Below are 12412 nucleotides of genomic sequence, written 5' to 3' on the forward strand. Positions count from 1 at the left end.
CTTGGGTGGGTAATAAACCTGTTCAAGGTCACTTTGCTGCAAAATGGAACTTGAATGCTCAAGGTCAAAAAGCAAGGAAGCAAGTGCAGGGCCCACCGTAAATTACGGTGACACCGTAATTTACGGTGGCTATTAAAATGTTACGGTGGGGATCTACTGATTTACGGTAGGTACCCCAAATGCCCAGAACCCACCGTAATTTACGGTGACACCGTAAATTACGGTGGAGCCCAGTTTTGCTGAAATTTTACTTCTTGATTTGAATGAGTTAACGATCCTAATCCAAATACGTGAATTCCCATCGTTAATAACACTAATGCCTGTTTAAAAACATTAGTTTTTTAGGTACTCAAGTGAAGGATGATGATCAAGCAATCGATTCGGACCGAACACCTAACATTACGCTTCCGCACTTGAACCTCGTTTTGTTATTATGTAAACTCTAGTAGTTTATTTTGGAACATTGTTAGTAGGTTGAACATGTAAATGCTTTATTAAATGGGTATCGAATCTTGAAGGTTTTTGTAAAGACTACTTTTAGTGTAATATGTAAAGCTTATTTGCTATTAAAAATGGGTATTATAAACTGGGTCTTACAAGTTGGTAATCAGAGCTTAAGGTTGCCAATAAGTGTTCGGTTCAAGCTTGATCAACATCCGGTAAGAGTAATTGCTTAAGTAAAATTTAAGGAGTATAGAAATAATTCACGAACATATATGCATGGAAAAGAGTGTGTAAACACACTCAAACACAAGAAAGGCATGAAACAAGAATAATAGAATCAAGAGTGTGTAAGCACACTCAAACACAAGAAAGGCATGAAACAAGAATGATTGAGTCAAGTTACAAACTTGATCAAATCAAAACAAGTAAAACATGTATTATAAATGAAATGTTTAACAATGTATGTAAACATTTCAGTATCAAAGATGGCAAGCGGAGGTGATGGTGATGCGGTGCCAAGAGTCACCGAACAAATGAGAATAGTGATTGCCGAAGAGGTTGGAAAGGCGATCGAAAACAGTTTGTCGAACTTCATTGATAAAATCCAAAATACGGTTTTATCAGTGGTAGAAGAGAGAATCAAGAAGCTAGAGGATAATTCAAATCTAGCAAAGGAAAAATCTGGGGAACGAAAACCTTGTTCATACAAGGAATTCATAGCTTGTAAACCACCTATATATAATGGGGAGGTTGATCCAATCGTGTGTCAGCGATGGATAGGCGATATCGAGGGAGTATTCGAGAGAACCCATTGTGATGAGAATGACTACGTAGCTTATGGTACGGGTCAGTTAAGAGGTCAAGCGAAGGACTGGTGGGATAATAAAAAGAAGGAGATTGGAAACGAAGCGGCCAAGGCCATGACGTGGGAGGAGTTTAAGACGCCGTTTCTTAAACACCATAGCCCCAAAGCGGTTATAAACAAGATCAAGGAAGAGTTCATGCAACTCAGACACAAGGGTGAATCCATAGACAAGATCACGGGGATGTTTATGGACAAAATGAAGTTCTGTGACGATCTGATAACGAACGAAGAGCAAAAAGTTTATTACTATCATAACATGCTAAGCGCAGAATATAGGGAGTTCATAACCCCTTCAAAGTATGAGACCCTTACCGAGATTGTCAATGCCGCTCGGGAAAGGGAGATTGAGTTGAAAAAGAGTATAGAGCGGGGTGAACGAAGGGCACAGGATATAAATCCAAGCCCTACCAAGAAAGCAAGAACGAATGAAACGACGAAGAAATCAGATGCAAAGGGCGGTACACCAAGTTGCAAAATCTGCGGCAAAAATCATAAGGGTGAATGTCGCTTCAAAGATAAGCCTTGTCCTATATGTCGAAAAACGGGACATATGGCTATATCATGCCCGGAAAAAGTGACCGTTTGTTATAACTGTTACCGAACGGGTCACAAAAGAACAGAGTGCCCAGAATTGGTGGGAAAGAAAGAAGGGCAAGACTCAAAAGGCGAAGCCACAAAAGCCAAAGCAAGATCTTTTCAATTGACCGCTGCTGAAGCAAAGGTCGAACCTGACGTGGTCTCAGGTACATTCATTATAAATTCAATTCCCGCACGTGTGTTATTTGATACTGATGCGAATAAATCCTTTGTTTCATATGGGTTTATTCGACACCCTTCATTTGTTCTAACAAAATTACCTATGCCTTTAGAGGTAGAGATAGGTAATAATAAAAGCTTTATTGTCTGTGATGTATGTGAAAACTGCACGATGAATATCGATGACGAGGAATACACAATAGACTTGATCCCGATGTCGATGGGAGAATTTCAAGTGGTAGTGGGAATGGATTGGCTATCCCGTTACCACGCAAAGGTGGTATGTTTCCGAAAGGAAATAAAGCTAACGTCTCCTAGTGGAAAGCAAGTTACGATATATGGAGAAAAAGGAGGTAACCCAGCGATATGCACAATGCTAGAAGCTCATAAGCTCATGAAACGTGGATGCAAGGCCTTTATGGTATATGCAAGCGAAACGGAAAAAGAACTCCTCAAAATTGGGGATGTACCAGTCGTGCGAGATTATGAAGACGTGTTCCCGGAAGAACTACCGGGGATACCGCCAGAACGGGAGGTAGAGTTCGGAATCGAATTGATTCCGGGCGCAAAACCCGTGGCCAAGGCGCCATACCGGCTTGCACCGTCGGAGTTACAAGAATTGATGTCTCAAATTCAGGAATTCCTTGACAAGGGGTTTATCTGACCGAGTGTGTCTCCGTGGGGCGCACCAGTCTTATTCGTGAAGAAGAAGGACGGCAGTATGCGTATGTGTATCGATTACCGAGAGTTAAACAAACTCACGGTGAAGAATCGATACCCGCTCCCAAGAATTGATGATTTATTTGACCAACTACAAGGAGCAAGTTGGTTTTCCAAAATTGATCTCCGATCCGGTTATCACCAATTGAAAGTCAAGGAGGAGGACGTACCCAAGACGGCTTTCCGTACGAGGTACGGGCATTATGAATTCCTCGTAATGCCTTTCGGATTGACCAATGCGCCCGCGGCTTTCATGGACCTCATGAACCGGGTTTGCAAACCCATGCTAGATAAGTCGGTAATTGTATTTATCGACGACATTTTGGTATATTCAAGGAGTGAAGCCGAGCACGTGTGTCATTTGCGGGAAATATTAGACACACTCAGACGAGAGAAGTTGTATGCAAAATTCACGAAGTGTGCCTTCTGGCTATGGGAGGTACAGTTTCTTGGGCATCTTATTAGTGCTGATGGAGTACTAGTAGACCCGTCCAAGATAGAAGCCGTGTCGAAATGGAGCCCTCCAAGAAATCCCTCGGAAATCCGAAGCTTTTTAGGGCTTGCGGGATATTATCGGAGATTCATACAGGATTTCTCCAAAATTGCCTTACCATTGACCAAATTAACTCGTAAGGAGGAAAAGTTCGTGTGGGGCATTAAGCAAGAGGAAGCTTTCCAAACACTCAAGGAAAAGTTGACCCACGCTCCGGTACTGACTTTACCGGAAGGGACTGAAGACATGGAGGTTTACTCGGACGCTTCTCAATTGGGGCTCGGGTGTGTATTAATGCAACGAGGCAAGGTCATCGCCTATGCCTCGAGGCAACTGAAGATACATGAAAATAAATATCCGGTTCACGACTTAGAATTAGCGGCGGTGGTGTTTGCCTTAAAGATATGGAGACATTACTTGTACGGAGTAAAGTTTACCATCTTTACCGACCATAAAAGTTTGAAATATTTCTTCGACCAGAAGGAATTAAACATGCGGCAAAGACGGTGGTTGGAAACCGTCAAAGACTTCGATTGCGAAATACATTACCACCCCGGTAAGGCCAATGTAGTGGCCGATGCGCTGAGCCGCAAAACAGATTATACCCCGATACGGGTACGATCAATGCAACTGGTGGTGACTTCAAGTTTACTAGAACGAATTCGAGAAGCACAAGATGAAGCTATAAAGGCGGAAAACTGGAAAAAGGAAAGAATTATTGGTCAAGTTAAAGACCTTGAAGTGGGCAGTCACGGCCTAAAGACTCGTTTTAATAGAATCTGGGTCCCTAACACATGTGGAGTTAAGAAGCTTCTACTTGATGAAGCTCATAAATCCCGTTATTCCATTCACCCGGGAGCAACCAAAATGTATCATGACTTGAAGCAAAACTATTGGTGGCCCGGAATGAAGCGGGACACTGTGAAATACGTGGAAAAGTGTTTGACATGCCTACAAGTCAAGGCGGAACACCAAAAGCCGTATGGTAAACATCAACCGTTGGAAATCCCGGTTTGGAAATGGGAGCAAATCACGATGGACCTATTGACCAAACTACCTAAAACAAGTCGTGGTTTTGATGCTATTTGGGTAGTCGTGGATAGGTTAACTAAAAGCGCCCACTTTATTCCGATTCGTGAAACTTATACATCTGAGAAAATGTCGGAGGTATACACCAATGAAATCATAGCAAGGCATGGGGTACCGATATCCATTGTGTCAGACAGAGATACTCGGTTTACTTCGAAATTCTGGCGTGAATTCCAAGAACAGATGGGAACTAAATTGTTCCTTAGCACTGCTTATCATCCACAAACGGATGGGCAGAGCGAAAGAACAATACAAACATTGGGTGATATGCTGCGGGCATGCATTATTGATTTTGGGGGTAGTTGGGATGTCCATTTACCCATTGGTCGAATTCGCATATAACAATAGCTATCACGCGAGCATTAAAATGGCCCCGTACGAGCTATTATATGGCAGAAAGTGTCGGACTCCGGTATGTTGGGGAGAAGTGGGTCCGCGAGGGCTAGCACCAACTGATATAATCCGAGCCACAAATGCGAAAATCGACATAGTTCGGGCACACTTGAAAGCGGCTCAAGACCGGCAAAAGGCATACGCAGATAAAAGAAATAGGCCAATTGAGTTTCAGGTTGGCGATATGGTCATGCTTAAGGTTTCCCCATGGAAGGGTATTGTTAGATTCAGAAAAAGGGGAAAGTTAAGCCCGAGATTCATTGGGCCATTTAGAATCATTGAACGGGTTGGTAAGGTAGCTTATCGACTTGAATTACCCGAAGAGTTGAGTGGAATTCATAGCACATTCCACGTATCACATCTTCGAAAATGTTTGGCCGACGAAACTGCTCATATCCACTACAACGATATCGAAGTGGATAACAGCCTCAACTATGCAGTAAAACCAATTGCGATTTTAAATCGTAAGGAGAAAAGTTTGAGGAACAAAATGATAACCCAAGTCAAGGTCAAATGGGAGCACAGAAAAGGGTCAGACACTACTTGGGAATCCGAAGAGGAAATGCGACGTCTACACCCGACATTATTTGGTACGTAATTCGGTTTCGGGGACGAAACCCTTTTTAAGGGGGGTGGACTTGTAACACCCCGAAAATATAAATCTTTATATTAGAATTTAAGGATTTCATAAACAAGAAATAATCATGTAGAAACTTTAACCTAGTTAAAGTTTACAAGTCTTGAAAATAACCTACACTTGGTTAAAACTCTAGTATTTAAAAAGAAATGGTAGTTAAGGGACTAATCTTGCCAAGAATCAAAAGTTTAATTTTAATTGTAACAAAACTAAACCAAACACACCAAATTGGTGTGTCTGGTCGACAGAAGCAAGAAAAGGGGCGACCCCCATTGTTCCAAAACCCTAAAGTCACAATTTCTTGCAATTGGAGGTTCAAATCCTAACCAAAACGAAATCCGAGCTTAGAATTGTGTTCCTCATCGCAAGAGGATTAAGAGGTATGTAAAATTTTATGAGAATTCACTACTTGAAATCCTCATGAATCTAAGCAAATCTGAAATTTTGTTGATGCATGACAGTAATTAGTTAGACTAAAGATGATATAGTGTCTAGGATTAAAACCTAGACAACTATATATGAAATCATGCCCTAATTCAGGAAAATTCCATGAATCCATGGATGTTAAGTTATGGGTTTTATATGTTGATGATGAACATTAGGATTTTGAGTGTAATCCTAGTATAAATTTCATTATAGGAAGTAACTCCTGTGATATTGATACTAAATGTATGCAAAAATTGCTATTATAGTGAAATTTGATGTCGAATTATAAAGTCATGAACTTGTTTATGAAGATGGGAAAATCTGACCCGCTAGGTGTTTGTTGAAATGCCTAAGTGAGGACTTAAATGTTAAAATTTGGATAAAAACGCAGATTTGATAATGGTCCATAATGATGTGATTATGGTCATGAAAAGAGTTCTAAACATGTTGTGAAAACTGAATTTTCTAGGCAAAGAGTCCGGTTCATCTAGCGGACAAGCCGAGGGGAAATCACGAGGAAAAGGCGCGCTCTAAAGGTACGAAATTTATTGTTTCGTTACATTATACCTAATTGTTTGTTTATGTAATAAATTCTGAAACATGACAATCAAGATTACCAAAATGCCATGAAAATGATTAGTGACCTAAACAAGCGAAATGGGTCAAAACGAGTGACAAACATGGATACTTACATGCCCTGAATGGTGCTTAATTTAGTGCCCAAACGGGTCAAAACAAGTCTTGTATTAAACATGAAGCTAGACGCTATCACTAAATGCTTGGATATAACCTTTGTGTAAGTCGAAACTTTGACATGCCATGATAGTTGTAAAGTTTAAATTCCTTATATAGGAGTTGTGATCTTGATTGATAATTGTGAATAGTTGTATAGATGACAAATACGAAAGTTTGGATTTATTCATATATAGATCGATGTGGGAGTGTTTCCCCTTTTGGGATAGCAAAAGTGATAACGGGTGATGGTCCTAAATTTGGGTAACTAGCCTTGGGTGGGTAATAAACCTGTTCAAGGTCACTTTGCTGCAAAATGGAACTTGAATGCTCAAGGTCAAAAAGCAAGGAAGCAAGTGCAGGGCCCACCGTAAATTACGGTGACACCGTAATTTACGGTGGCTATTAAAATGTTACGGTGGGGATCTACTGATTTACGGTAGGTACCCCAAATGCCCAGAACCCACCGTAATTTACGGTGACACCGTAAATTACGGTGGAGCCCAGTTTTGCTGAAATTTTACTTCTTGATTTGAATGAGTTAACGATCCTAATCCAAATACGTGAATTCCCATCATTAATAACACTAATGCCTGTTTAAAAACATTAGTTTTTCAGGTACTCAAGTGAAGGATGATGATCAAGCAATCGATTCGGACCGAACACCTAACGTTACGCTTCCGCACTTGAACCTCGTTTTGTTATTATGTAAACTCTAGTAGTTTATTTTGGAACATTGTTAGTAGGTTGAACATGTAAATGCTTTATTAAACGGGTATCGAATCTTGAAGGTTTTTGTAAAGACTACTTTTAGTGTAATATGTAAAGCTTATTTGCTATTAAAAATGGGTATTATAAACTGGGTCTTACAAGCTTTTAGTACCGGTTTATCCCCAACGTCTAATCAAATCAAAAGTTAGAAAAAAGGTTTTAAACTAGAAAAATAAAACTAACTAAAATGCTGAAAATAAAAATAAAAGTAAAAACAGATAGACAAGATGAATCACTTGGATCCGACTCGTGTGTAGTGTAACCTTTAATTATTTTCGCACTTTTGCACTTGTTTAAGAGATTATCTTAGTTATTGCAGTAGGCCCCTCTTTTGAAGGTGACGTTACCCTCAACCCAGTAGTTTGAGTCAGCAAGGATACAATCCTAAAGGGTCGGATTATTGAAAGATAATTAATTAAGTTATTAATGCATAATGTGGTAGGCCCCTCTTTTGAAGGTGACGTTACCCTCGGCTAAGTAGTCTGAGTCAACAGGGATACAGTCCTAAGTAGCCGGGTCAAAGTTTTAATAGTAGTTTAACTTATGAGGGGATCAAAGAGTTTGGACCCCTGCCATCCAATACCAATGGGTATTGAAGGAGGTCCTACTAAATTTGACCCAGGTCCTTTGCAGGATCTATACACTGAACAATAGCAAGACTCTTACCAAACCGTTCCCTTAACCCCCGATCAGGTAGCCACCATACCTCCATATAGACCGTGAAGATATGAATGGTGAAAATCTTTTATTTTATATAGACAGTAAAATAATGCCAAGACACCACGGACAAACGATAAGGAAGAATCACCTTCAACATAAGAAACTAGTAATTAAAGTTATTAATACATAACCAATTAAAAAGTGCAAAAGATTAAAAATAAAAAGTATTACACTAAACACTTGTCTTCACCAAGTGATGTAAGAGACTTAGGCAAACATGGACTTTGATTGTCAAGAACTCTTACGATCAATCTTGGATCCCGAGACGACTCACATACTCTATGATGGACAATGGATGATGGTGTTGTGATGGTGGTGGGTGGTGGGTGAAGTGTGAGAGAGGTGGTGTGCCAAGTGATGAGTTGCAAGAGCTCCAAGCACTCCTATTTATAGGCTGAACAGAAGCTCGGGCACGGCCCCGTGTCCATTGGGCACGGCCCCGTGTCCATCCTCCTCTCTTTCTTCATTAAATGTAGTTTGTCTGCATTAGTTGACCACGCCCCCGTGTCCGCTTAGCACGACCCTGAGTGCAGAAGCATATATGTACTATCAAGATTTGCCTAGATTCTGCGAATCTTATAGTTGACCACGGCTCCATGTCCGCTGAGCACGGCCCTGTGGTGGGCAATGGAAGCTTCTACAACTTTGTCTTTTCTGCTGACACTTGGGCACGCCCCCGTGCTCACTAAGCACGGGGCGTGTTCAGTCTTCTGTCTTCTTGTTTTGCTTGGGAAGATGCTGTCGGGAGGTCGGGCATGCCACGTTTACTCCTTTTCTTGTATTTATGTTAGTTTTAGCTGCCTTTTTGCTTCTTTTGTTTATTTGAGCTCATTTAATCTTGAAAATACAAAAGGAAGACAAAAGCACACTTTTTCCAACATTAATACTAAAAAGGGGTTAGTTTTATGCCACAATTGATGTAATTTATATGTTGCATTTTGTGCACATCAGCCCCCTTTCCTGCCTCAGCTTCAATAAGATAGGGGCCTTCCCACTTTGGTGCTAACTTGCCATCAGCAGGATTTAGGGGTGTTCAAAAAACTCGTGGCTCGCAGTTCGCTCGAAACTCGCTCGAAAAAAGCTCGAAGATAGCTCGGCTCGAAATTGGCTCGGTTGTTAACGAGCCAGCTCGGCTCGGCTCGGTTTGTAAACGAGCCGAGCTCGAGCTTGGTCTGGCTCGACTCGTGAGCTGGCTCGATAAGGTTTACATCCTTCACTTTTTTTGTCCCACATCACTTAGAACACTAAAACTAAGGGAGTATTTCCCCTATAAAAGAAGGTAAAGACAATGTACAAAGTGAATTAACTATTTAAACTTGCATATTTAGTCTATAAAGAAATTCATTTTTAAGGGTTTTTTAAGTAGTAATTTTGCGGTTTTTGTTAGTTCGAGCCGAGCCGAGCTAGCTCGAATTCTAATCGAGTCGAGCTCGAGCCTCAAATCTCAGCTCGATTTGAAATTCGAGCTCGAGCCGAGCCAGCTCGAATCGAGTTCGAGCCGAGCTCGAGCTAGGTCTAGCTCGGCTCGACTTGGCTCGTTTACAACCCTAGCAGGATTTGTGGTATTTTGGAATGCTTTCCTCAACACCATATCACCAACTTGAAACTTTCTGATCCTGACATTCTTGTTATAAGCTCCAGCCATCCTTTATTGATAACTAGCCAATCTTATCCTTGCCAAATCCCTGAGTTCATCTATGGTATCCAAGTCTTGAACCAAGTTTTCAGCATTTCCATCAGGATCACGGATGCTTGTTCTAGTAGTAGGAACCACCATCTCTGTAGGGATCACTGATTTTGCTCCAAACACTAAAGAAAATGGAGTCTGGCTAGTAGCATTCTTGGGAGTTGTCCGATCAGCCTATAGCACATAAGGTAGCTCTTCTGCCCATTTTCCTTTTTTGGAACCAAGCTTCTTCTTCAAGTTGTTGATGATGATCTTGTTGGATGATTCTGCTTGACCATTAGCTTGTGGGTGGAATGGTGTTGATGTTATCATCTTAATCCCCCAACTGTCACAAAAGTTAGTAGTTCTACTCCCAATAAATTGGGATCCATTATCACAAACAATTTAAGAAGGAATACCAAATCTGGTAATAATGTTTCTTTTAATAAAGGATATCACTTCTTTTTCTCTGACTTGAGCAAAGTCTTCAGCTACTATCCACTTGGAAAAGTAATCAGCCATGGCAAGCATAAACACTTTTCCTCCTGGTGCTTTGGGAAGTTTACAAACTATGTCCATTCCCCATCTCATGAATGGCCAAGAAAAGGATACCGGATGCAGGAGTTCTGCTGGTTGATGAAGGATATTGCTATGTGTCACACCCCCAAAATCCACCTGCGGAGTATCACCGCTTAGGGGCGTGACTGACCAGGATCAAGCCATCAATCATATTGAACATAGCATAACATAAATAAAGTAGTTCGTAAAACCTCATTCAATACAATTGATGTTTCAAAACAATCATAGTATCAGTAGCGGAAGCATAAGTAAATAACCCAAGTAAACCATAAGTTCAATTATTCGAAATGTTTAAACATAGCGTTCATAATCCACTGCCCACAACGTCCCGCTCCTCCAGTGCAAGCTCCATTATGTACCTAAGGTCCTGCAAGGCATGCAGCAGATAATCAACAAACTAGTTGAGCGAGTTCACAGTTTAAAGTTCAATATCGTATAGTGTGAGTAATGGTTTAATCGTTACGTTCCATATGATTAGTTCCATCGCGGCCTCCCAGGCAGGTGTGCGAAGATTGGGTTCGTATAGTTCGCGACCATAGTCTTTACCGACCAGGGTGTGTGCGAAGGCGTTTAATCAATTCGCGACCATAGTCTTTACCGACCAGGGTGTGTGCGAAGGCAGTTGAGTAGTTCGTTCGCGACCATAGTCTTTACCGACCAGGGTGTGTGCGAAGGCAGTTCGTAAGCATCAACAGTTTAATCGTTCGTTATAATATCAAAGTATGCACAAGTAATCATCCAACCCATTCCCACCCTGGGAACCCATGCCTTGGCTGTGTGAACTCACCTTGGTTTGCTCGGTATGCTAGGTTATGCACTCACAAGTAATTAATCACGTCCTATTGTATGCACGTATAACAAATCAGTTCATGTTCGCAATGATACGCATGCAAATTTAATGTTCACATAACAGTCAGTTTGCATATCGGCACAACACGTATTGTTTCACCTCAAACCATCAGCTAGTGTACACGAATACCAATGTTAACATTCATCACTAAGCATGGCATGCCAAATAAATCAAACATACATTCCAACATTCAAAAATATGTTCATGATTATATACCTTTCGGTCCACCTTTATCTTTCGGTACATTAGTGATCTTTCGACAAACAGTTATCACAGTTATCCTTCGGACCGAAAGTTATGTTTCGAACCAATGCCATCTTTCGACCAACTGTCATCTTTCGGTCAACATAATTATGTTTCGGTCAATGCTATCCTTCGGTCAATGCTCCTATGGTTCGGTCAAAGCTATCCTTCGGTCAACACTACTATGGTTCGACTAACAAGCATCTTTCGACAACAACTATGTTTCGAGTAGCAATATCTTTCGACAATTAACAGTTACGTTTGATCACAATCAGTTACGGATATCATGCAGTCAATTACAGAAACAGAAACCCTAATCATCTACAGCCGTCATCATCATTAACAATCATCATCGATCATGCATGTCCAAACAAATCACAACAGGTACCAAAACTTAATAGTACATCTACATAACGAGTATCATACGAGCACGATTCCTCATTACAATCGATCTATAATATTGATTAATAATCCGAACAGAATACCAAAGATCCTAATTGATAGCAGGTTTAGATCTTTGTGTTTAAACTAACCAAACCGTGTTCACTTGTTTCGTTTTCGTTTACCATAATCAACATCATCACAATATATCCGATTAGCATCTATATCCGATTAACATTCATATTCGATTAACATACGTGTCTGGTTAACATACAAACATATTGCAAGACAACTGGAAAAATTTATGAAATCATAGCATCATAAACAACATCACATACTAACCGGAAATCTGGATTACGTAATGAAATCCTTCGAACAGAGTGTAGGTCTGCTATATGCCGTCACACACACAAGGGAACCGAAAGCTCTAGGGTTTTGCCGATCAAAAATGTTATTACGTAAAGTCTCTAATCCAACTTATATTAAATCGGCAGTGGGCCAAGGCCCATTTGAAAGACTGGGCCGAAACATATCGAAGGATATGTTTCGTGATCCTTCGGGCCGAATGATGTCGAGGATTTGTTTCGTGCTCGAAGGATATGTTTCGTGGTCCTTCGAGTCCTTCGAATCCTTCGAACTATGTTTCG

General features: G+C 40.8%; 1 long non-coding RNA gene across 1 annotated transcript; it reads left to right on the plus strand.

The window, feature by feature from the left end:
* Positions 1-5648: 5648 nt before the first annotated feature.
* LOC110866248 lies at positions 5649-7318 on the plus strand. Its single transcript, XR_002551262.1, has 3 exons — positions 5649-5777; positions 6293-6359; positions 7166-7318. It is a non-coding gene; the product is annotated as an uncharacterized LOC110866248 (long non-coding RNA).
* Positions 7319-12412: the final 5094 nt, after the last annotated feature.

This window comes from Helianthus annuus, chromosome 7 (assembly GCF_002127325.2).
Source record: "Helianthus annuus cultivar XRQ/B chromosome 7, HanXRQr2.0-SUNRISE, whole genome shotgun sequence".
Lineage (NCBI taxonomy): Eukaryota > Viridiplantae > Streptophyta > Magnoliopsida > Asterales > Asteraceae > Helianthus > Helianthus annuus.